Below are 27,477 nucleotides of genomic sequence, written 5' to 3'. Positions count from 1 at the left end.
TTTATTTATTTATTTTTTGACTCCCATTCCTGAAACAAATTTTTGAAGTAAGGGAAATTCAAGACTTTTTCACAGAAGGTTTATATATATATATAAAAATCCATGTATGTCCTATACTTACCAATAATGGTCTTCTCTGTTATCCACATACCCCAACAGAGTGGTGCATTTGTAGCACTTGATGAACCTACATTAATACATTAATACATCATAGTTTCCAAAACTCCTTGTGTACCTTATGATTCACTCTTGGTGCTTTAAAGTCTATGAATTTGTACAAAAGTATAACTTTTGAATGAATATATATATATATTCATTAGCTTAAAAAGTGGATTTATTGATCTTCCTCAGCATTGAATTGAACAAGGAAGGAGAAAAGAGAGTGCAAGAAAGATTATGGAACAGAAGGAGGCAGGTAACTCTGGAGAGTGTACTACTACCATGAGGCAGTAGTACAATGGAAAGCAGTCATTCTGGAATCATGTTACCAGTTTGAAGTGTAAGATGGCCACCTACATATGCCAGGAGTGGGAGACTTTGGAATGAATTGTCAGGGACAGACTTTCGGTAGTGATTAGGAAGAAGTCAAATTCAACTTGATCTCTCACATCAGGGAAACATGGAAGGGAAGACCCCATGCCCCATGCACAAGAAACCTCAGGGAATTCACACATGTATCATAAATGATGATCTCCATCATCAGTCACTGTTACCCAAAGGAGCATCAAAAGCCTAAAAGACTGGAAATATGTTTCCATAAGAGACATTCACCCTTTTCCATCTTCTTCCTCCTTTAAAGAAAACACAAAAGACCAGTTGTTTTAGAGCAGTGTTACGTTCACCACGAAATTGAGATTTTTCCATGTATGTCCTATACTTACCAATAATGGTCTTCTCCGTTATCCACATACCCCAACAGAGTGGTGCATTTGTAGCACTTGATGAACCTACATTAATACATCATAGTTTCCAAAACTCCTTGTGTACCTTATGATTCACTCTTGGTGCTTTAAAGTCTATGAATTTGTACAAAAGTATAACAAGTATCTGTCACTATAGCATCGTATAAAGTATTTTAATTGCTTCTTCAATGTCTAGCAACCACCGATTTGGTCCCCCGTCCCCCCGCCCCCCGGTCTCTGTAGTTTTGCCTTTTTCAGAAGGTCATATAGTTGGAACCATACTGTATTCAACTTTTCAGATTGGTTTCTTTCATTCTGTACTATGTATTTAAGTTTCTACCATGTGTCCTCAGGGGGTTAATAGCTCCTTTCTTTTTAACACTGAATAATACTCCATTCTGTAGATGTACAATGGTTTATTCATCCATTTGCCTATTAAAAGACATCTTGGTGGTTTCCAAGTTTTGACGATTATGAATAAAGCTGCTATAAACCTTCATGGGCAAGTTTTTGTGTAGACATTACATTTTCAGCTCTACCAGTAAATACCAAAAAGCAAAGTTGTTGGATCAAATAGTAAGAGGTCTTTTAGTTTTATATGAAATCATCAAACCATTTTTCATTTCCATCAAAAAAGTAGATGAAAGTTCCTGTAATTTCACATCTACACCAACTTTTGAGGCTGTCAGTGTTCCAGATTTCAGCTATTCTAACTGGCATGTTGTGGTATCTCATAATGGTTTTTACTTGCATTTCCCTGCTAACATGTGATATGCATCTTTTCATGTTTATTTGCTATGTATTTTCTTTGGTGGGATGCGTGTTAGGGACTTGCACCCACTTTTTAAATAGGTTGTTTTCACTTGCAGTTTTAAGAGTTCTCTGTGTATTTTGGATAACAATTTTTTATCTGATGTGTTTTCTGCAAATATTTCCCTCAGGCTATGACTTATCTTTTTTCACCTTAGAATTGACTTTCACAGAGCAAAAGTTTTTAATTTTAATGAAGTACAGCTTAGCAATTATTTCTTTCATGGATCGTACTTTTGGTATTGTATCTAAAAAGTCATGCCATATGTGAGGTCTATTTTCCTATGTTATCCTCTATGAGCCCTGTGGTTTTGTTATATTTAGGTATATGGCCCATTTTGTGTTTCTTTTTTTAAGAGGTGTAAGGTCAGTGTCTAGACTAAATTTTCTGCAGGTAGATGCACATTTGTTATAGCATAGCACCATTGTTGAAAAAAATTATTTTTGCTTCATTGTATTACCTTTTCTCCTTTTTCAAAGATCAGTTGACTCTATTTAGGTATGTCTATTTCTAGACTTTCTATTCTGTTTCATTGATCTATTTATCTTTTTCATTAATACCACACTGCTTTAATTACTTTAGTTTATGGTAAGTCTTGAGGTAGTAGTCCTCTGAGTCTGTTCTTCAATATTTTGTTGGCTATTTGGGGTCTTTTTCCCTACATAAATCTTTAGAATCAGTTCATTAATATTCAAAAGATAATATACCGAGATTTTCATTGGGATTGGTTGCATCTATAGATCAAGTTGGGAAGAACCAACAATTTGACAATTGAAGTTTTCCTATGAATGAAGATAAAATAAATATCCATTGATTTAAATCTCTGATTTCTTTTATTGGAGTTTTATAGTTTTCCTCATATGGATCTCATAAATATTTTGTTAAAATATACCTAATTATTTAATTTTTTACATAGCTTCTTTTTTAAATCTTTATTGTTCTTTATATATATATGACAGTAGAGTGTATTTTGACATATTTTACATAGATGAAGCATAACTTATTCTAATTAGGATCCCATTCATGTGGTTGTACATGATGTGGAATTTCAATGGTGATGTATTCATATATGAACATAGGAAAGTTATATCCAATTCTTTTTATTGTCTTTCCTATTTCCATCTCCCTCCTTCCCTTCATTTCCCTTTGTCTAATATACTAAACTATTATTTTTCCTCTCCCAACCCCTTTTGTGTGTTAGCATCCATATAACATAGGGAATATTCAACCTTTGGTTTTGGGTGATTGACTTGCTTCACTTAGCATGATAGTCTCCAGATTATCCATTTACCAGTAAAAGTCATAGAGTCATTATTTTTTATGGCTGAGTAATATCTGTTGACCTATACCACATTTTCTTTATCCACTCATCTGTTAAAGGCAGGTAGTTTTGTTCTACAGCTAAGCTATTATGAATTGAGCTGCTAAATATTGATGTGACTGTGTCACTATCATATGCTGATTTTATATCCTTTGGATAAACTGAGGAGTGGGATACTGAGTCAAATGGTGGTTCCATTCCAAATTTTCTGAGGAATATCCATACTGCTTTCCAGAGTGGTTTGCACCAATTTGCAGTCCTGCCAACAATGTAGAAATGGTTACCTTTTCCCCCACATCCTCATCAACATTTATTGTTATTTGTATTCTTGATAATTGCCATTGTGACTGGAGTGAGATGCAATCTCAGTGTAGTTTTAATTTGCAGTTCTCTAATTGCTAGAGATGTTCAACATTTTTTCATGTATTTGTTGCTCATTTATATTTCTTCTTCTGTTAACTGAAGTATTTTTTTTGATAGTGCTAATAACAAATTTCACCTGCTCATTGTTGGTGTACAGGAAGGTGATTGGCACGTGTGTGTGTGTGTGTGTGTTGACCTATATCTAGAAATTTGTTGTAATTATTATTAGTTTCAGGAGGTTTTGTCATTTCTTTCAGATTTTCTAAACATATGATCAAGCCATCTGTTTATAAAAAGATAGTTTTATTTCCTCTTTCCTAATCTGTATATTTTTCATTTCCTTTTCTTGTCTTATTGCATTAGCTAGAACTCACAGTATAATGTTGAAAAGCATGGTGAGATAGGATAAACATTCTTGCCTTGCTTTTGATCTTAGTGATGAAGCTTCTAAATTTTCATAAGTACGATGTTAGCTATACTTCTTTTGTGGAGATTCTTTATCAACTTGAAGAAGTTCCATATTTCTAGTGCAGTGAGAGTAATTTTTTATCATGAATAGGTGTTATGTTTTGTCAAATGCTTTTTCTGTTTCTATTTATATGAATTTTCTTTTTTAGCCTGTTGATGTTTAATGGATAACATAAATTTATGTTTAAATGTCAAACCAACCTAACACAATTGGATAAATATCACATGGTTATTGTATATAATTCTTTTTATACATGGTTTTGTTTGGCTAATAAGATTTTCATCTATCTTCACTGAAGATATTGGTCCATAGTTGTCTTTTCCTGTATTTTCTTTGTCTAGTTTTCTGTTAGGGTAATAGTAGGCTCATAGACTAAGATAGGAAACATGTCATTTGTTTCTGTTTTCTGAAGGAGATTATAGAGGGTCAGGATAATTTCTTTCTTAAATGTTTGGTAGAATTTGCAAGTTAATAATAAAAGCCTGGTATTTTGGAAGGTTTTAGTTATAGACTCAATTTCTTTAATAGACATAGGCCTATTTAAATTGTGTATTTATTCTTATATGAGTTTTGGCAGATTGTGTCTTTCAAGGAATTGCATTTCATATAGGTTGCAAAATTTGTGAACATAAAGTTGTTCATAATATTTATTATGTTTTTATGCCCATGAAATCTATAGTGATGTCCCCTCCTTCCTGTTCAATACTAGCAATTTTATTCTCTTTTTAGTACCTTGTTAGCATGAGTAGAGTGTTGCTACTTTCGCCAATCTTTTCAAAGAACCAGCTTTAGTTTAATTGATTTTAACTAGTGATTTCATATTTTCAATTTCCTTAATTTCCACTCTAATCTCTTATTTCACTTTGTTTAATTTGGATTTTATTTACTATTTTCTTCAAGTTTCCTAAGGTAAAAGCTTAGGTTATTGATTTCAGAAACACCCTGTCTAATAATCAGAAACACTCTTCATTTCTGTTAAAGTGTTTTGATTTATAATATTTCTTTTTGGTTATTTCTTATGATACATGATTTTATGTTTACATTGCCCACCTGTTTTTGTGTGATACTTTGTCAATTACATACTTTAGCACCTTAATCACTGTTTTTCAAATTTCCAATATAATTATTTCAACAGCCCTCCCATGCATGTCTTGTTATGTTGTTTGTTCTGCCTTTTCAAATAATGGATTTTCATTACTTTTCCTTCTTCTTTAGTAGGACCATTTTTTTTCTCAATGGACAGATATGATGTACTGGGTAAAAGAAACTGATGAAAATAAGCCTTTTGTAATGTAGTGGTAAGATGTGGGAACAGAGGAAGTGTCTATGATCATACAATGAAGTTTTGGTCTTTCAGTGAACCTATGAAGTATTTGTCAGATCCCACTTCCCCTTAGTTAAGACAGGCTACTTAGACCAGCCTTGAGTTCAGTATTTTCCTACTCTGATATAGAAGGTTATAATGAGATAGAGCTAGGCATTTCCCTTTTTCAACATGGAATACTACAATTGGATGAAGTTGATACTTGCCTCCCTCTCAATTCATGTAGTATTGGATAATATACCAATGGGTGAGGCTATGATAAATTAGTTCCACCTGAGAGCTAGCCTTGTTAAGAACAGAGTTCTCTGGTATGTTCAAAATGGTCTTTTATCCCCTTTCTTGCCAAAAAGCAAAGGGGAATTTTTTTTTCTCCCAATATTTATTGTGAGAACCTGGTCACATCGTTGGAGGTAAAACTCACAGAAGTGCAGGGACCCCACCACTAATTGGGTCCCTGGAATTTTTAACTGACATCCTCACACTTTGCTTCCAGCAATTCATCAATTATATTTCAGACTTTTCCTACCCCAGTAATTGTACCCAGGGCAGTTTACTCTAGTTAGCCCATGTTCCAGTGACTCCCTTGCATCCATCCATTTGTCCCTCCCATATTGGGGACATCAATCTGCCCTGTGTCTTCAACTCTCATATGGATGCAAAACGGTAACTGATTTCTCAGTCTGCTCAGATTTTTCTTGTTGTTAACATGTAAAGTGGCAACTTCTAAGCTTCTTATATGAAAAAAACAGAAAATGGAAATCACCCCTCTTTCTCTTTAGCAAAAAAGGAAAAGGGATAGAGTGCAAAAAAATAATTTCCCCTCTAATTTATATCTCTCCAATGAAGTGACTTGGGATGAGTGAAAAAATGAGCATTACAAAGTTGATATTTATGTTTTAAAGCAAATAATGTTTTATACTTGAAAGTGGCCATAAAGTATAGACTGACAAAGGTATATTTTCCTTATTATTTTTTTCCCACAGTTTAATTTGTGCATTTTAATTGTGCATAACAGTGAGATTAGTTGTTACATATTCATATATAAACACAATATAATAATATAATTTGGCCTATATCATTCCCTGGTATTTCCTTCTTCCTTTCCCTCCTCTTACTTCCTGGTCCCTTTCTCTATTCCAATGAGCTTCTAATGATTTTCATGAGCTCTCACCCAACTTTGCTTTTCCTTTTTTCACTCTAGCTTCTCCATGCAATCCTTGACTTTCTGAGTTTGGTTTGTTTCACTTAGCATAATGTTCTCAAACTCCATTCACCTTCCTGCAAAATTCATTCTTATTCATAATTTCATTCAATTCATAATTTTATTCTTATTTATGGCCAAAGAAAACCCTATATAACATCATTTTTAAAATTCATTCATTTATTGATGGGGCACCTCGTTTGGTTATTGTAAATTTTACTGCTATAAACATGGGAATGCACGCATCACTAGATATGAGGACGTTAATTCTTTAGGACAAATACCAAGTAGTGGTGTAGCTGGGTCCTGTGGTAGTTCCAATTCCAATGTTTTGAGGAAACTCCATAGTGATTTCCATAGTGGTTGTACTAATTTACAATCCCACAAATATCATAAAAGTGTTTCTTTTTCTCCACATCCTCTCTAGCATTTATTATTGTTTGTATTCTTGATGGTTGCAAGAAATGAAATGAAATTTCAGTATAGTTTTCATTTACATTTCCCCAATTGCTAAAGATGTTGAACCTCTTTTCATATACTCAACCATTCGTATTTCTTCTTTTAAGAAGTGTCTGTTAGCCAGTCATGATGATAAATGCCTGTAATATCAGTGTCTCAAGAGTCTGAGACTGGAGGACTGAAAGTTTGAGCAACTTAGCAAGCCCTAAGCAACTTTAGGAAATACTGTCTCAAATTAAAAAATAAAAAGGGCCGGGGATTTAACTCAGTGGTTGAGCATCCTTGGGTTCAATCCTGGGTACCATAAAAAAGAGTGTTTATTTAATTCATTTGCCCATTTATAATTGTTTTCATTTTTAGTGGTAAGATTTTGAATTATTTATATATCCTGTGTCAGAAAAGCAGTTAGCAAAATTTTCTCCCAATCTACAAATTCTTAATTATTTCCTTTGCTGTGCAAAAGTTTTTAATTTTATACCATCCCATTTATTAACTCTTGATATTATTTCCTGAGTTCAATGATTCTTAATGTCCCAGAGTTATTCTATATTATGGTCATGGTTACTTATTTTCTTTTCTTTAATACTGTCTGAATGTTCAAGGTCAATCCCTTTTCTTCTAGCTCAGAGATTCTGTCTTTAGTGTATTCTACTCTACTGGAGAGAATTTAAACTAAGTGTTTTATTTGATTTATTGTGTCTTACATTTTCAAGATTTCTGTTTGGTTCTTTTCCAATATCTCTACCTCCTTATACAATTTTTCATTCATACCCTGGACTGACTTTCTTAATTCATTCATTTGTTTTTTTGTGTGTGTGTTCTCTTGGAATTCATTGATCATTGTTACAATTGTTCTTTTGAATTCTTTATTTGATATTTCATCCATTTCCATATCTTTGGAGTCATTTACTGGTGAACTCCCAACTTTTTTGTCAGGTTTTATGGATCTGTTGGAATGGATTTATTTTCCCCTATTTTGGGTGGGCCTTCCTTTTAGATACAGTATAAACTGTGTCTGAGCTTGAGGATTCTACTTTTCCTATGAGTATCAAAATAGCGGGGTTCTCATTGTAGATCTAGCTATTGTATTGTGTACAGCAGGGTATGTGGGATACATCCTCTGTGATTGCTCTTCTTCACTTAACAACTGCATGTTCTAAAGGGATATGTAAAAGTGATATAGGTTAAGACCCCTCATAGGTGTAGAGGACAAAATCTGTGTTAATTCTTTGTTTTTGTTGTAGAAGTGAATTTCCATGAATGTCACCTGAGGTCCCATCCCTAGACATTTCTCTGTGGCATCTGTTCATTACTTTGGAGTTTTTGTCTCTTCTGATCTTTGTATTAAAGTGTCAGTGAAGTTTGAGCATGGATAATTTGTGTGTGAAGCAAGGTGCATTGTATCTAGACTGGGTTTAACTAAGCAGTAGAATCTCTACCCTGCGAGCTTGTACTGTCCCTATAGTTTCCCAGCACTTCACAAAAAAGGAGGAATCACACACGGATACAGAAGCACACAATGTGCAGTATTAAAATAAACACTTGGTACCTACTATCATATCTACAACACTAATTACCACTAAAACAAGAATGATGAGGTCATAACTGCCAAAAGCAAAAATAAATGTAAACTAGATCTGGCATGAAACAGCAAGTGTCAACTATGCTATCCACAATAATAATAATTGCAAAAACAGGAATGGTGGGGACAGAAGTTACATAAACTTAGTAATTCTAAAATATGGTAAAAATACAGTTCATTAAGAGAAAATAAAATGTGGTAGGAAATTAAGAGAAAGTTTATAATGTTCAAAATATGCAAAGAGGGAAAGCAGAAGAGATGTAGCCAGTGATGGCTATAAAGAAGAAGAAAAAAGTAAATAAATTTTTTTAAAAAGTAATTAAAGGGAGTGAGAATGAGTGAACAGGAGAATTTGACTATTAGAGGTGGGGAAAAGAAGAGAAAGAGAAATAAACAAACAAAACCAAAACAAGTCATCACAGCAAGAACACACACACAAAAAAAGAGAAAATATGATTCTTTATGAAAAATTTGTCTCTACTGAGATGGTCAAAACTTTTAACAAGGATGATCATGTTTCTGCCCAACTTTCCTTCTTTCCTTTTTTTTTTTTTTTTTTTTTTTTTTTCTTGGTCTAGGCAACCCTTAGCAAGAGCAAGAGTTAGGGGTTGTTAAACCCTTACCTTTTTGGTATTGCTCACCAAGCTTCCAGTTGGAGTGACCTAAAACAGAAGATAGTTGAAATAGCTTTCAAGCTTCCCTTCTCACCAGTTTAAGACAGGACCAAATGGGAAGTACTGTTGATTGGAGTTCTGTCTGGACAGATCAGATTGATGCACTTCCAGGGTGTGGCATAGGAGGTTGGTCAGTTGGGGTATACTTCTAATCAGGCATTTTGAACTTTGTTGTGTGATAACTGCTCTGGAGAGATTAGATCAGCACACACCAAATCTCTGCTGTGAGTCTGGATCTTAGGAGCCCCCTGAGAACTCCGCTTGAAGGGCAGGGGAGCCAATTCTCTACAGGTTTCACAAACTCTGCTGCCCATGGATTCAGCCCTCCCAGACCATGTCCCTGAGTGTAGTCACACCTGCCTGTTCAATTTCCTAACACTCTTCCGACGGTCATGTGAGCAGCCAGACTCAGGGGGAAATCAAATTGCCCTCCCGTCTGTATCTCCAATTTGAATTCTACTGGGTACGACCTTCTCTGTACATGGTTTACTCATGTTCTGCTAGGTACACCCTAGATCACACGATAGGCAGATGCCAGGACAGTATGGCAATATTTGCTATGATCTCTCATTCTTCTGCAACAGCAAGCTGCAGTGTGGCCTCCTCAAAATGATTCCCTGCCTCAGTTCTCCACTTGCCATTGAGAAACACAGAGTACTTTTCAAACACCAATTTGCCAAGCAGTCTCTGGATCAGCTAAGTCCAGGCTGCTTTTCTGTTCTCCAGCGTTTTCCATGCCAAGTTTGTCTCTTGTGTTTCTATCTCTGTTTGTGTTATCCCTGCCCCCTGTGGTGAATGGGTGCTGCTGCCACTGCTACAACTGGCTTGGCTCCAGTGTACTCTTTCTCGTTCTTTGTCCAACGCATCATAATCTAAGAAACACCTTCCATTCAATATTGAATTTCAGTGAATTCCCTCTTTCACCCTCTTCACTGAGAAAGCATACTCCTACTACTTGAATCCCAAGTCCCAGAGCAACTGGAAATCCAGCCTCCTTCTAATACACCATCTTGAATCCCCTCTGCCAAGGTATTTTTACATGACAGGATTGTCATGTCAACAGAAAATAATTGAAGGCAGTGACTGGGAAACAAATGAAAGGTTTATGGTAGTTTCCAACACATGACGCCATTCAATAAACCAGATACACATATTGTATGTACATACAGGTATGTGTCTAATCCTCAAGGATGCAGAATATTTGGCAAAATATTCATGAAAACTGTTTTAATTTTTATATATAAATAAAAGACACCTGAAACTTTGAAAGCTTTTTTTTTAAACTCAAGCAAATATAAGCTATAAAATTGGAATAGCTATCTCCAGGGTAAATACATTTCAATCAATAAACTAAAATGCAATTAAGCCCCAAACAATGCAATAGAATTAGGATCTGAATTTTTGTTTTCGAGAGTATGTTTTGTTCTAAAATGTTTTGGAAAAAAACTGTCAGTAGCTAAATTTAGATAAAAATTTAGCCTTAAGAAACACAGTAAACTAGTGCTTGTAGATTTGTATTAGTTTAGTTTTTTGTTTTGTTTTCTGGGTTTTTTGCTGTGATCAGAATACTTGGTAAGAACAACAGAAAAAGTTTATTTGGGACTCACAGTTTCAAAGGTTTCAGTCGATGGTTGATCAACTCCACTGATCAGGGCCAGAGGTGAACAATTATGGCAGAAGGGCTTGGCAGAGAAAAGCTGTTCATCTCATGGCAACTGGGAAACAGAGTGATAAAGAGGAAGGAGTCAGGCCCCCAGTGACCCTACTTTTCCACCTAATCTGCCTGTGGTTATCACCCAGTAGTCCATCCAGTTATCAATGGATTAATCCAGAAAATGAATCAACCTACTGATGAGGTTAGAGCCCTAGTCTTTGCCTAAAATCCCCACCTCTGAACCTTGCTCTATTGGAAAACATGCTTTCAACAGTTTTCCAGAGTATACTCCAGATCCAAACCATAGCAGAGTTCATGAATGTATAGTAAATAAACATGTCATTTTTAAGTTACATCAAAAAATAAAATTTTTAAAACCCACAAAACAAAAACTTATATGAAAATGAATTTTTTTTCTCCATAGAAATGTCAAATAGTAACTTTTGTGTTATTCTAGATTCAGTGGAGTGCTCATGCTCCCTTATTTAAAATAATGAAATAATGACTTTCATCAGAACATTATAATTTATAGGAAAGTATTTCAAACTATGCTAAATTTTAGTATTCCTGAAGTGTCTGTAAGGATTCTCTCCCATGCACCCATAGCCACCAATCATTTAAGCAAAGTTGTTTGTTCTAACAAGAAGCCTGGTCAAATACTAAAGCATAAAAAGACCCAGAGAAATGGGTTAAATGGATTAAACCCAGAGTTATCTACAGTGATTCAGATAAAGTTAGACATTAGACAACATATTAAATATTCTAGTTCTTGTTTTAAGTAAGTGATCATTCCCAATTTGAGTATACATGAGACACTTATTTTTGAAGGCTATTCTTGGAAGTTAAATCTAATATAATAGATGAATTTAGAGTCTGACTGCCTTTAGCACATGGAACAGTACGAGGTATGAACACAAAACCACAAGTGAGATCAAAATATGTGTTGCTAGTCCTGTCTCCTATTTGTTATTTCTATAACACATATTTTCTATTCTACGCACTCACTCCAGTCCAACATCATTCTCCCTATGGACAGGAAGATGTTCTGCATTTGCTTGCTGTAAGATAAGAACTCTGTGCACAAGTTCTCACAGCAGCTGTCCAGAGCTCCCTCTCCTCAATGTACCCTGAAATAGTTACAGTTGATTGTATATACTTGCCAGAAAGTTCCAAAGTGTGCCCAGTTGTTTTTTTCAGTTTGCTTTTAAAGCCTTCACACCATGGCCCCAAGCTATGATCTCCCCAGTTAAGAAGTGGTCATCTCGTCATCTTTCAGGTGCTGAAGCCTGAAGAAGTTATCTTCACTGCAGATAACCTCAGGTTGTGGCATGTCCTTCATTAATGAAGTCAATCCCCAGGAATATAAACATGGGATAGTCAATGTGATCTGACAGATAGTGTCCAGAAACATAAGCTAACTGGCATCTGAAGAGCCTTGAGGAATTAAAACACATTCTGTACATCTGTTCAGCTTTGCAGCACAGGTTTTCCCCAAATACCTTCCAAGATTCATTCTGTTTTCCTGTTTGACATCCTCATATACAACCTTTATGTGTTCAAAGAAAACAGAACTATATGGAAAATAATGACATAAAATACAATGCACTTAAAATCATAATCCAAAATCAGTAAGACTTTGAAACAAGAATCCATTGATAAAATTTACTTTATTTTTCCTAATCAATAAAACCTGTTGTGAGTGATGAATAATTTACTGATTTAACATTCCTTTATTGGGCCACTTAGATTAAAGTTACAGTCTAATTTAACAGACCTTTATTTCAGTATGATAAAATTTTATGCATATCAAATTTCTATATTATAGCTTGAGAAATAACATTTTAACTCCCCATTATATTGCTATCCTAATGTCATAACAAAGTCCTATAAACTCCATTGGCAAAATCCCAACTCACCTAATTAAATACAGCTTTAAGACCTCAAAATAACATTGGAAAATATTTTCATCATGCTGGAAACTCAGGAACAATTAAATATTTTATTCAGCATTTATAACATTGCATAAAGTTCACCCTTCATGTTTGCATGTAATGATATATTTTAAATAGCTAAAAACCTACAACACAAACTACTAATTCTTTCTGTTGTGACTAAGGTGAGTTACGAAGAAAATGAAAACTCCCAAAGGATGTGACTATACCCAACAGATAAAGTAAGGTTAGCCCAAACCTTCATATCAGTGACCCCCATTCTAGCAAACAGAAAAGTTCATTCATATTTATTTCAGAGGCAAGATCATAGTCTGTGTCATGTCAGCAGTTCTCCCTTCTAGCAGTCTTTGTGATCCTTCAATATGTCAGAGGAGATAAGATCATCTTGTTGTTTTACTGACAGGAAACAATAACAATACCTTCTTTGGGATTTTAAGCACTTCCCCCTTCAAGTCTGCATCTCTAGGTTGAGCTCCAAGGAACCCAGAAGTTCAAATCCATCCCTATCATCATTTACCCTAGTTGCAGAGTATCTTCAATCATGCATTATGGATCTTATCTGTAGTACCAGTGTTTGAAAGTAAGTACCACATGATGTTAAACTGTGACCATCTCCTTCATCAGTCTTGCCAAAATTCTATTAAGCAGTGTTTCCACAAATTCCTGTCAGTCCCTGGCATTATGTTTTCAAATTGTACCACCTATCTTTTTTTATCATGATATTTAGTTAAATCAGCATTCTTCTATACACAATACTTTGTGAGGTTTGTTTTAATCTTCTGAGAAGTTTCTTCCAGATTTTCAATGTGTTTGTCATTTTCCATAATTTAGAAATGCAACTTTGCTATTTTAGGTAAAAGTGCTTCAAGTTTTCTCTGCAGGGAGATCATAGAGTTAGTTTCTTGATTCTGGAAATCATTTCCCCAAACTTTATATATAGACTCCTGAGTTCTTGACAGAGTCATTTTCCTTCTAAGTTGTTTGCTATTGAGATGTCATTGCAGACAATTAATCTATGATGCACCTGATATCAGTGCTAAAGGTGTGTCTCCTATGAATAATATACTCTATTTTTTTCACAATGAAAATCTGAAAAATAGAAAATATACCCAATCACCCGGATGTGTCTCTTTTGTTAGAACCAGAGTTTTAAATGTGACAGAAAGAAATCAGTCCTTGATTTCTCTGGCATAACTAGGCTATGGATTAGAGAATCAATAGTCTCTCTTTGATTACAATTCACCTGAGATTTTGAGAACAGAGAATGTTAGCAACTTTGGAAGAGGAAGTTTGCATTTTAAATAATTAGTCATTCCCTCCTTTTTTTAGAAAATGAAATCATATAGATGCCTAATATATATAATTATCTATATATTGCATGAATTTAAACACATACATGTGTGTTTGTATGACTTCTGTTTGATTTTTTTAGTGAGCATTTGTTTTCTTTTTGGTACTAGGGATTTAATCCAGGGGTGCTTTACCACTGAGCTACATCCCCAACACTTTTTTTTTCTAACACTTTTTATTTTTTATTTTGAGAAAGGATCTAAGTTGCTAAATTGGTCAGCTTCATTGAGCTATAATTTAATAAAATATAATTCACCAATTTGAAGTGTGCCATTAGACAACTTTTAAGAAATACAGCAGTTCCATAATCACCACCATAATTACAATACAGAAAACTCTCATTACCCTAAAATGTTTTCTTATACTCCTTTCAGTTAATTTTCTCCCTTCACATCACAGCCATTGGAAACCACTGATTTTCTATAACTCTTATTTTGACTTTTTTAGAATTTCATCTTAATGGAATCCCACAATATGTAGTCTTTTTTGTCCAGCATCTCTCACTTATAATATTACATTTAAAATTCAGTTAGGAAACAACCCATGTTGGTTGCAAGTACCCACAATTCATCCTTTTTCTGTTGCTGATTACTATTATATTAGTTTGCCTTTCCATTTCCTCACATCCTAAATCAAGACTATTCTTACTGCAGAAGAGCTGATAGTGAGAATGCCTGTCCACACTGTGGAAACCCTACCCACAAAGATGTGGCTTAATGTCATGACCTTTTTTTATAGATGAAAACACTGTTGGCTTCAGATCCTTCCTGAGTTCTGGGACAACCTCTGCAGGTGGTGTTTCTCTGGCTTCATGTCAGCTGGCTGCTGGCCTATGAGAGGTAAGACAGTAGAGGGTAGAGGAAGGGAGTAACCCTAGTATTTCTCTCTCCAGTCTTTACTTTGGTCAGCTCTTTTGATAAAGGATACATTTCCTCTTTGGCTTTAGCTCCCACCAGAAAAACTCACCATGGTTTCAGTTTCTATCATGTCAACCCAACCCCTACATTCCAGTAACACCTTTCATTCCTTTCAAAGAATACTTTTTCTATTGCTAATTAAAGAATACTTTTTCTAGTATTAAAGAATACTTTTTCTATTGCTAATTTCTAGGTCTTCATTGTGTCTTATTTAATGCAGTTCTCTCCATTACATTTCTGTGTTATTGCAACTTGAAGTAGTATATTCTGTTTGATCAGATCTTGATTACATTTCACAAAATCCAAGTCACTTTTATTGTTTATGGTAACCTAACTTGTACCACAAAACTTATCTCATTTAATCCTTTCACTAGTGCTGAGGCATAATTATTAGTCCCATCTATAAGTTAAACCTAGGGAAAGTATATATCACACAGAAGGTCACAATGCTAATAAGTAACAGAGGTTAAGATGCCAAGAGGTTGAAAACGAATTGAAGCGTTTGTCCATGGGTGTGGAGAAGTGCAGGCAGGCTGAGTGTGGGTAGTAGAGTACAGGATAATTGACATAACTTTAGACAAAAGTCCAAAAACCATTTTGTAATCGGTTCCATGAGAATGCAAACTATTTTTGATCCTCTCTCCTGATCATATTGGAAAGAATGCATTTTCCAGATCAATACCACAGTATATCTGAGGTGGTGTTAGTTTACCCTAACAATAATGTCACATCTGCCACAACAGCATCTTACTTGTTTGAGTTTGTGGTAGTCTACTATCTCCCAAGGATCCTTCAGGGTATTACAGAAATCAAACTGGTAAACTGAATAAAAGATGATGGAAACCACCAGCCTGCATTGTGTGTGTGTCTTTAAGAGTAATGCTAATCACTACTATTCATCCCCAGTTTAAGTATTGTAACTGATTTACTATTTGATTAGCGAATAAGAGGTGGGGGGTGGGTAGGCAGGGTTGGATGTTTTCATTTCACGATTCCTACTACAATGCTCTTATCCCAAAGGACAAAGAGTCAGTGTAGGGAATGTGTCAAATACCAAGCATGTTTATTCCAAGTGTACCCTCAGGGGCCAGGGTAATGACTACCAACTGAGTCTATGGAGCCAAGTCGAAGCCTACTGCATTTGATTAACTTGCCACTCTAAAGGGGCATCACAGTGGCAACCTGAACCCTGTAACAGTCTCACAATGTGTGGCATTTGTCCTTCCCCATTTTACAGTTACCCAAGTAAACACCTCTGGGTCCCTTTGGGGAGGGAATTGGGACATATTACCATTTACATTGTCGTGGCATTGCAGAACCCTTCCTTTTGAGGATCTGGCCTCTCTTTTAGTAGCTGGAATCCAGGTGTGAAACTAGTTAAGTGCAGAAATAGAGATCATGGAGGTTGGGTCGTATTCAGTGGTAGAGCTCTTGCCTACAGGCATGAAGCCAAGATTCAATCCCCCACATCATAGCAAATAAATATATAAGGTCAGTGATCGTGACTTTCACTTGGGTCAACTGCTCTTAGCCTTCAGATAATCTACCCTTAAATTTTATATATAGATTGAGTAATGAATCATCAGTTATCCACTTATTTTACTGCTAGAGATACCATGTCTATTAATCATGACCCTCTTTCTGTTCAGGATGCTAAGCTGTTTCTCCAACCTTGCCACTCATAATAATTATATATACCTGACTCCTGAGTCAAATGCTGCTGCCTGGCACCCACTGCTTCAGTATGCCCTTCATTCATAGTGCTACTGGTTTCCCAATGGCATCCCTGACCTGCTGAAGTAAGTCACCACTGAACTTCTAAGTTGTGTAGGTGCCCCTCTTACAAGCACATATTTTTTAGTTGTCAATGTATTTTTATTTATTTATTTATATGTGGTGCTGAGAATGAACCCAGTGCTTCACACATGCTAGGCAAGCGCTCTACCCCTGAGCCATAACCCAAGCCCACCAGTACATTCTTGACGGCTTTAGTGAATAGTGTGTCCTTCTAGCCTTTCCATACAATAAATTCCTTTTGTGAGTCTTCTATGCTTACATAGTTATCCCCTCTCTCATTAGCTGCTCTCCTAATCTCTCTTTAAAGTACTTTTATGTAGTTTATGGAAATTTTGTTGTTGCAATCTCTCTTAATATAGGTCAGAGATAATCAAACAATGGCCCATGGACCAAATCCAATCTGATACCTGTGTTTGTAAATCAAGTTTTATTGAAACACATACAGCCATTCTCATTCATGTATTATTTATGGATGCTCTTCCACTATAATGCGGAGTTGAATCGTTAAACAAACACCATCTGGCCCACACAGCCAAAAACATTTACTAACTGTTCTGAGCAGTCAAAAATTTTAAACTCCTTGTGTAGGCCATTGGTTTTTCCATGCATCTAGAAATCATCCTAGTAGAAAGATATTTCCAAAATACCCTTCTGGTTAATTCTATATCCCAGGAAACTATTCTAAGTCAATAAACTCTCCCTTATTCCTTTATTTCCTGCCACCTTGACCAAGCACCCTCAGAAAGCAGTCCTATTTATGGTCTCCCTGTTCTTTCCAGTTTATTCAGGGCAGGTCCTGTAACATTTAGGGAATGCCATCCATCCCTGAATTGCCAGGTCCTGCATGTCCTCAGCTGTGTTATGCTATAATAGTTAGCTCTGGCTCTAGCAGTTAGAAGAAGACAAAGGAGCAAATCCTAAGGTGGTTCGTTGAGGAAAGAGGCTTCTGCTTCATTTTCAAGCAAGCTAAAAAGAGCTAGCTTCTATTAGGGAAGCTATGCAAATTCATAGTTCAGAGGAGTCATACTTTTCAATATTTCTGTGGACATCAGTCCAGATCATTCAACATATTTATCAGATCCCATTATTTCCCAATCAGTGCTTTAGTCTTGGCATAGCGATGTGGTTTACGCGTAAGTTGAAACTTCTTGGTGCTGAGTTGCTCTGTCAATTATTTCTGGTTCTAGTCCCAAATTTACTCTTCCTCTCACTGCCAAATGGTGATAGTTTTTCTTAAATGCTTCCAAGGATGTCCATATTTAAGATTTTTTTAGGTAATTGTTCTTCACTTTCTGCTTTACTTCAACTCTGTTTAGAACATCAATCAATTCCGCCATTGCAGTTACTAATTCTAAATGCCTAATAGAATATACAAGCTAATGAATTCCCTTTCACCAATATACATAGCACCAAGGACTCTCTGTCTTCAACCTACCACCAATGATGTGATCCTTCTGAACAATATCACATAATACATCTTTGCTAAAAGAAAGTGAAAAAAGAAAGCACAGAGGAGGAAAATATAATGAACATCCTCAATTTGTCTATTCATCTCTCTTTGTAATCATCACTGGTCTCACCTGGAATTTCATTAAAGATTAACTATTTCCTTCCCATTGTGTCTCCTCCCCTTTGAACACCATGTTTTTTGAATTTGGTATGAAGGATTTCAGAACCCTGTTACAATTTCCATTACTAACACACTACTTGTGTTGGAAGGAGGATCATTTTTCTTTACTCAAACTTTCAAAGATATCATGGAAAGAAATAATAAGTTAATAATCATATTCTGCATATTAAATAACCATTTAGGTATGGTATAACCTTAAAAATAAGAAACAATGTCATAAACCTAAAGCTGAAAAAATTCAACTACTGTATAAAAATAAAGATGATGGGGAAAAATGGTATTTATAATAACAGAAGAGAAAGAGGGTTCTTAAACATAATGTAAGAAGTGCAAATATGGAGTTACTTAGAACTGTGAAGGGCAGAGTGTGATTGTTAATTACATAGAGACAGAAATAAGAAGCATCTCTGAGAGATAAGTGATGCAAGTACACAAGGCAGATGATAATGGCTAATGAGAGTGTAGCAAGAGAGAGATGTTTGGGAATGCGGCTCTCAGTCTTGTCATGTTCCAGGCACTCAGCCTTAACAATAGCAGCAGCAGAGGGGAGGGCTATGTATCCACTTTAATGTAGATGTTAATCATTAAACAAAGACGTCACAGATGTGATTTGTTTTTTCATACTATATATTTTCCCAGGTAGATTATATGTAAGGGGAGAAACTATGCACACACATAATGTTCCTCCCCAAAACATAAAAGCATTTTAATGCATCATGTTATAAATCATAGTTTCTATAAAATACAACAAATTGGATCCAAACCTCTATCTGGCATTGGAATCTCTTTCTTTGCAAGTAAATCAACGTGGGGTTACCTCCAAGCTCTGGATATTCTCAGTACTACAAGTAAATGAACAAAAACACAAAACATGTTTAAGTCATAACTCTAGTTTCATTTTAATCTATGTATCAGTGACACAACCTCAAAAGTGAAAACATAGATTCAGCCCACACCAGAACTTACCAGCTAAACAACAACCGTTCTACTATTAAATGAATAGAAATGATTTTTATCTAAAACTCCTTTCTTTCATACTGCTTAACCATAAAAACCAAATTTCATCTAAAAGAAGAACTTTTTGTCATTGTTTCTTTTGTTGTTGTTGTCATCATCGTTGTTGAGTCAAGGTCTCCCTGTGTTGCCTAGTTGATCTTAAACTCAACTCATGGACTCAAGCAATGCTCTTGACTCAGTTTCACAAGTAGCTGTGACTATGGTAGTGTGCCAAAAAGGCTTAAAAGGCCAAAAGTGCAAAGAATATTATCGTTCTGGAACATTAAAATAGGTAACAATATTATAAATAAGGATAATGATTGAAATAGCAAATCAAATCTCAATTTTTTACTTTGAATTCAACTAGTGGCATTCATACCAAACACTGAAATGACTTTTTTGTGCAATGGATACATAAGTATCCAAGGCAGGTGCAGTTAAATTTTAATTCATTTAAATTTCTTAAAATATTAACTAAATGAATCACATGTTTATAAATGATTAGTGTAAATGCTGATCTTTATTTAATTGCATAGTTTCTAAAAGAGACTAGGCTTTATAATCCAAAAACAAAGGACTGCACACCCGAAGCTCTATCAGGTCAGGTAAGGAAAAGGATATAGCCAATTTCTTGGATGGCTTTGAATAACGGTCTTTAACCAACTTTTATCTCTAGAAATAGTCAAAAATGTAATTTGCTTTTGTCAGTGTATTCAGAAACCTAATGATGGTTGAGATGTAAAAAATTAAATTAAATTAAAATTAAAATGTAGACTCTGAGGCATAGATGACAGAATGAAGTCAGTTTACAGATTACCTGCAAAATGTTGATGAAAATCACAACGGGAAAATAAAAAGTAAAAACACCTTGAAATTCACCAGCAGCAACCATACAGAGACAACTCCAAGCACTTTCCATGGCCAAGGAAAGAAACAGGATTATGGCTAGCAAAATAGAGCTCCTAACCAGTGCCTCTAAAGCTGTATTGGAAGAAAAAAATCAAAAGCTCACAAATCTCACAAGTACCACATAATCAGTAACAAGATAAGCAACCAGAAAAAGTCATGATGAAATCCTCAAGAGTGTTATTAGCGACTGGGTCGTGAACTCTAAGCAAATGCAGCAGAGTTGCCTGAGTTCACCATTTTACAAGGCTTCAATCAAAATTGGGAAAATAATTTGAAATCCCAAAATCAACTGCCATAGGACAAAAGGCACAACTCCAACCTGACACAGGACAAAAATCTCAAATGAGGAAATGAGGGCCAGGTCACTCAACAAAGGCTACATTCAAGTCTTAGCAAGATCATGACTTGCCTGACTTTTGCCCACCAATAGGCTCTGAAATGTGGTTTGAATTGCTAAACCATGGCTCTAAAACTTAACTTAGAATGAGGAACAGGTATCCGATATGGTGATTAAAGGCAAATTACAACCACACACTCTCTAAATCAGGTCCAGTGGGAGGTCTATTCAAAGCTGCTTCTATTAAGCATAAGCTAACTGAAGGAACTACATGTTCATGTGCACACACAAACACACACACACACACCCCACCACCAACAGAAAAGCAAAGAAGAAAATCCAGAGATTATGATATGTAAAAGCCAGATGAAGAAAATATTTTAGGAAAGACAAATGATCAAACAAACCCAATGAAGAGATCATTCCCCAAAAGTATATTGTACTACAGAATGATTTAATAAGAAAATAGATTAAGTAATATAAGAACTCAAAACTAAGACAATCACATGAAATTTAAAAAGAAACTCCAGAGGCAGAGAAGCAGAGTCCAAACACCACATTCAAACCAATAAATAAATTACAAAAATCAGCCACAGATAAACAAGAAGGTGTGAAATTATCAAGTGCATATGAATAAAATGGACTGAGTATCCAATGATATAAGTACCATATCACTGGCTATTTTTCCAGGAGTGCACCATAAATAAAATACATTTTCTAACAGCCTGTTAGAGACTGTTATGGCATCAATCTTCTGCATGGTAAGATTCCATAAACCAGAAAATTTGCATTGAAGGTATCAAATGAATGAACTTCATCTGTAAGTACTCATGTGATGAAATCAGTACCAGAAAAATACTACCTGAGATTTTAATTGTCGTACCAGAACTATGGGTTTACAACAAACCAAACATGGGTTATAAACCATGTTAGCAATTTTAGAATAGTCACCACACTATTTTTTAGTTATTATTATTTTTTTTTAGTTATTTTGTGATGAGTCATGGAGTGCAAAGTTTCTACTAATGAAAAATTTAAAAACTCAAGAAGGGGTTAAGGATTGTAGCTCAGTGGTAGAGCACTTAACTAGCACATGTGAGACGCTGGGTTCAATCCTCAGCACCACATAAAAATAAATAAATTAAAGTATTGTGTCCATCTACAACTAAAAAACTATTTAAAAAATAAACTCAAAAAAGGGGGATTTTTTTAAAGATAGTGGAATAGAGGAGGTTGCTCTCCTGGTTGCTCCCTGATGTGAAACCAAGAAAGCAGATAGGCAGCTTCTCAGTAAGGTAGGTGGAAAAAAATGGTGGGGGGACTTTACTGGGAATTAATACTGGACATATGAAGCAGATGGGGACTCAAGAGGTTGTCTATAATAAAATAAAGAAGAAATTGCCAGTGCCACCACCAGCAGCAGCACCAGCCAGAGCAGTACCCCAGTGAGCAAAGTGGAGGGATAGGGAATTAAAGGAATCCACATTTTTAGGAGGCCTGAGGCATGTTTGGTATGTAGAGATCAGATATCAAAGACATTGATATCTGATAAACTGAAAGGCATGCTGCACATCCTTGTGTGGGAAAGAAGCTGCATCTCTCCTGGCTGCACATGGAGGACAGAAGGAGGAACCATTTTGCAACTGCAGCACTGAGACCAGCAGCTGTCAGAAATTTCTAGCAAACCAGAACTTGGCTGAAAATACAGGCCTGGGAAACCAATGCTGCACAGCATAGAGTGTGCCTAAATGACCAGGAGAAAATGAAATGTGAAGAGGGGTTTACACAGGGGAATGCAGTTCATGGAAATCCACTCGGCTCCCCTCTCTCCCTCCAATCCAGTGACTTGAAGGACTAGCTGGGAGAGAAGCGCTCAGCCAGGAATTTGAAAGGACATGGGCAGGCATGATTAAGTTTGGTTGGAGACTGAACCCAAGAAATCAGGAAACATGGGGTTGCAGGTGACAGAGTGGACTAAGGATTGGCTTCTCCACTCCAGGAGTGGAACCTAGGGGAGATCCCTGAGGTGTAGTCTTCCAGCATGGACTGGCAACTTCTGAGTCTTGAAAATTTGCTGATTCAAAATCTTCAGCTCAATCACCATTCAAGAATAACCTGGAACCTACCTAAGATAAACCTTACCTCCAGGAGCACTGTCTATGGAATTTTCTCTCACAGAACTCCAGTGACCCCACCCTGAGGATGGAGCAGACATCACACTCCAGCCTGCCCCACCAAACACTGCTGAGAAGGGAAGATCAAAATCTTCAACTTCAATGGAATCAATTCTATAAATTTTCATCAAAAATTTTTTCTCTGTCTTTTAAGTTTTTTGTTTTCCTTCTTTCTATTTATTTGTGACCTGAATGGTTCTTGGACACTTATAAATATTCATATCTGTTTCTTTTTTCTCATTTCTAGCCTTTTTTGAAGGAAGTTATTTTTCATGGATCAGTATTTTGAGTACTAGGATGTTTGATTAGTATATTGCAGTTTTTTTATTTTTTATCTTTATTTTTTAATTTTTATTTTATATATTTTTTTCTTACTTATCTGTTCCCTTTGATTCTCTTTCTCTCTTTCTGTCTGCTAACTGCCAATCTTTATTTTTCTTTCACTCTTCCTTTAATATTTTACTTATATTTGTATCCTCCTACCTATAATCATCACATCCTGCATCACTTTTTTTCTCTCCTTGTTCACCATTTGAAATTGAAAATCCATTTGCCAGCTTACCATTTTTACTGTGAGTAAAAATTGATCATGTCATTTTTGTTTATTGTGATGATTAACACTGTAGATGTCATAGCAGGAACTATTTGGTTTAATGCTGTATATTGCTTACATTGGTTGTTGTTATTATTTGTCTCCCTCTAAATGGTGAGGTACTGGAAACCTTCAGGGACACTATAATTCCATGGGTAGAAACTCTACTGCCTCAGATCCATGCCCATTAGATGGGTAGACACACAAATGACATGAAAAAGCAAGGGAACAAATCACCCCAAACAACCCAAAATATATCAATAACAGAATCCATCAAGGCAACAGTAGAAGAAATGTCAGAGGAGTTTAGAATGTCCATAGTTAAATTGATCTGAGAGGAGTGCAAAAACAAAATACAGGAAGAAATATATCACTTCAATAAAGAGAGAGAGATTCAAATACCGGAGTCATAGAGCACCAAAAATACACAAAATTACAACAGACACACACCAAGACACATTACTATGAAGATGCTTAATACAGAATAAGGATAGAATTTTCAAGTCTGCCAGAGAAAAATTACATGTCATATTTTGAGAGAAACCAATGTGAATCTCAGCTAATTTCTCAACTCAGACTCTCAAAGCTAGGTTTTAGAATAATACATACCAAATTCTGAAAGAAAATGGGTGCCAGACAAGAATACTATACCAAGCAAAACTAAATTTCAGAACCGATGATAAAATAAAAACCTTCCATGATAAACAAAAGTTAAAAGAATTCGCAACTAGAAAGCTTGCACTATAAAACATACTCAAAAAATATTTCATGAAGAAGAAATGAAAAATAAAAGTGAAAACTAGTAAACTAATATTCTCCCTGAAGAATAGAGTTACTTTATATTAGGTAGAGGGGAGTGAAGGGAGGGGGAATGAGTATGGGGGAAGGAATGATAGTAGAATGAAACAGATATTATTATTTCATGTGCAAACATGACTGCATGACTGAGGTAATCCTGCAATATGTATAATCAGAAAAATGAGAGATTACACTCCATTTATGAATTATCTATCAAAATGTATAAATGCATTCTACTGTCATGTACAACTAATTAGAACAAATAAAATTTAAAAGATTTTTTTAAAAATTAGGGAGAAATTAATTCAAATTAAAAATTAGAAATAAATCAAAATGATAGAAAATAAAAATAACATTGAATGTAACTGCCCTAAACTCTTTAATTAAAAACTTAGACTGGAAGATTAGAGTTCATTCAATTTGTATATTTTAGCAATTTCATTGCTGACTCACTTGACATAAAATCTCCTAAAGCATTTCCCTAATACTAAATTAATTCCTATACTACTTAATGTTAGGTTAGATATTTTAAATGAGCCAATAATTTTCTTCAATGGATTTCTGAGAATTCTTACCCAGTTCAATGGTATGATATCAATGTCATTAAAAACTTTTGCACTTGACAGTGTTCTTTCCATAGATCTCAGTGACGAAGCTCTTAGGTTTATACTTCCATGCATAGATTTCAGAAGGATACCAAAATTAAACAAGTAACTATCTCTTAATGACAAGGTTTTAAATGACCATGGTTAAAGATCTGATGAGAATTTATTGGAATGCAATTGACAGGAAATTTTGTTATTTCTGTGAAATACAATATTTTAAGATTATAATTAGAATGATGACAATAGTTATACCTGAACACTCAAGAGTTCTAAGAAATTCATACAATTTCTGGAACACACACTGGTTACATATTCAATATACTCATACTCAACATAACTTAAAGAAAGCTAAATATCATTTATTATTTTACAATGCTTTCCATGCAATTGAACATATCAAATAATCTTAATTAATTTAAAAGTTGGATTTTTATAAGGAGAAGTAATAAAGTTTTTTTGTGATATTTTAGGAACCCATAAGAACTCATACTCCAAAAATACCTAACCAAAATTTCTTTAAAATTTGTTCTGGAGAAATTATCAAAAATTTCAAAGAGTTTAAAACACTTGATTAAAACAGAATCACTAGAGGCATTCATTTAATCAGAGTAATTAAAAAAAGACTTCAAAGGTAAATAGAGAAAGTTATGTAGTTGTAATTCTAGCTAAAACCCCTTGGCTCCTTTAATAGAATTCAGTTTTCTTAAATAAGGAAGGCCCTAATAAAGACAAAGTGAAGCAAAGCATCTTGATAGAAATAGAACCTTTGTTTTCTAGTCCAATTATCTAAAATATAAAGAAAATCCTTTATTTCCCTATTTAGAGCAGACAAATACTCTAGGAAAAACTGTTGCTTATCAGAAAGAATTGACTTCTAGTTTCTCATCAATGTACTTTTGATATCAATGTTCAATTTTTAGAAAAACTTACATTTTCCTTTTAATCTCAGCCAGACTGATCACACACAAAATTCATTTTCAAAGATTACTCTTCCATAAATCTAGAACTTTCTTATATCCATTCAGTTTTTGTCCCATACCTTTCCTCTTTTTTATTTTGAAACCACTAGTCATTCTACTTTAAGACAAAAATGAACCTCTTTTTCCCTTAACATCCTTGTGCCTTTTAGCTTTCCTAAAAAGTACATTTCCCTTCTTTGTATTCTTGCATATTGGGTTGTTTCCTTCATTACTTTCATTAATTTTAATTACATATATATTAGTTAGAATTCTTAACCCTTAGTTACCTTAATTTCAAGCAAACACTGGCAATTTGTGAACTGTCAGTCACACCAGCAATGTGTGGATTGGAAGTCTACGAATCATAATTTCTATAAGTATATGTTTTCTCATGGTACAGTTTGCAATGTGTCACAGAATATGTTTATAACTGTCCCGAATATCTTCAGTCTCTCTTTAATAAGAAACTGTAAAGGAAGAAAAAAATTATTTCAATCCTCTTAGCTTTTTTTTTCCTTAAGGTAGGCCTGAGAATTATATAGTTGATACAGATTTCCCTCAGCCTCAACTTTATGTCCATCATAAGAATAAAACATTTTGGTATAGGAAAGACATCTCTCACATTGGAATTTTATCTTACTTATATCTATTTAAGTCACTAGCAATTTTGCTAGTATTGCTTATAAAAATGAGACATTGAATAGTTAGCAATCAGTATTTTCCTTGTTGAAATAATTCTGTATTATAGAAATAATATCAGCTCATTTTACTAATAAACCTAGGTAGAAAAAGTTTCATTTCTATATTATATTTATTTCTCACAACTCAAAATACATGACTATTTTAATCGAAATGACACAATATAGATGTTTTTTTCCCAAAGATTATTCCAAAACACATTAACTTGGAAAATAGTTTGGGTTAGTTTATATCCTTGTAAGAACTTAGGGAATACATAATTTGTGTAAGAACTTATATTAAAGTTAATTAAATAGAGCTTTATGACAATTTAATTTTGGAAATTCTACAAAGAGGTAGAAAATATTACATAAAGGTAACATATAAACACATATAAACAGAAACATATCTTATAGATTGTTATAGATTGCATTTAAAATTTTTATCTACATACCAGGTATGCTAACATAAAACTTACAAATTTATTAGAGACTATCTGGAGCTGAATTGTTTTTCTGGCCAATAAAACAAGATTACTGGCCCAGATGGTTAAAGCTTGTGACTAATACTTATGGAACAAAAGTTTAGGTATATTTCATTTGCCTTTTACAAGGAATCTTTTAGAGGCAATCTTTGATTTATTTAATTTTTGAGATGCCTCTGTGCATCAGTTAATGACTGCATTCTATTTTTTTCTTTTGATGTTTTTGGCTTTTTTTGTTCTTTTCTAGTATTTTTTCAAGTGAGATATTTTATGTAGATTAAAACTTACCCTCAGTGGCTGCTGTAATTAAAAGTTGTCTTTAATATGGCCAATCCATTTTTCCAAACATACACCAATTCTGGACTGGTAATCTTGCATAAAATTACCAGTGTCCCAGAAAATAAAGTTTCAAGCTTCTTAGACTTAGAGAAACCCACATTCAAATAATACCTAACTGAGGTCTCTAACTGGACTCAGTGCAATTATTATTAGATCCAATCTAATTCAGAATCTTGTCCAATAAAAGAATTGCTCAAATA

At 34.7% G+C, this 27,477-nt stretch overlaps 1 long non-coding RNA gene across 2 annotated transcripts; it reads right to left on the bottom strand.

Annotated features, from left to right (window-relative positions):
- LOC124988063 (uncharacterized) lies at positions 1 to 27,477 on the bottom strand. 2 transcript variants are annotated; one of them, XR_007109346.1, is made up of 6 exons: positions 27,227 to 27,477; positions 26,064 to 26,243; positions 10,714 to 10,821; positions 9,056 to 9,094; positions 882 to 1,016; positions 1 to 791 (listed from the first exon to the last, which is right to left on the bottom strand). It is a non-coding gene; the product is annotated as an uncharacterized LOC124988063 (long non-coding RNA). The 2 variants fall into 2 exon arrangements; XR_007109345.1 differs by having other exon boundaries at positions 882 to 947.

Source organism: Sciurus carolinensis, chromosome 7, assembly GCF_902686445.1.
Source record: "Sciurus carolinensis chromosome 7, mSciCar1.2, whole genome shotgun sequence".
NCBI lineage: Eukaryota > Metazoa > Chordata > Mammalia > Rodentia > Sciuridae > Sciurus > Sciurus carolinensis.
The sequence above is the reverse complement of the archived record's forward strand: the minus strand, read 5'-3'. Positions and strand labels throughout refer to the sequence as shown.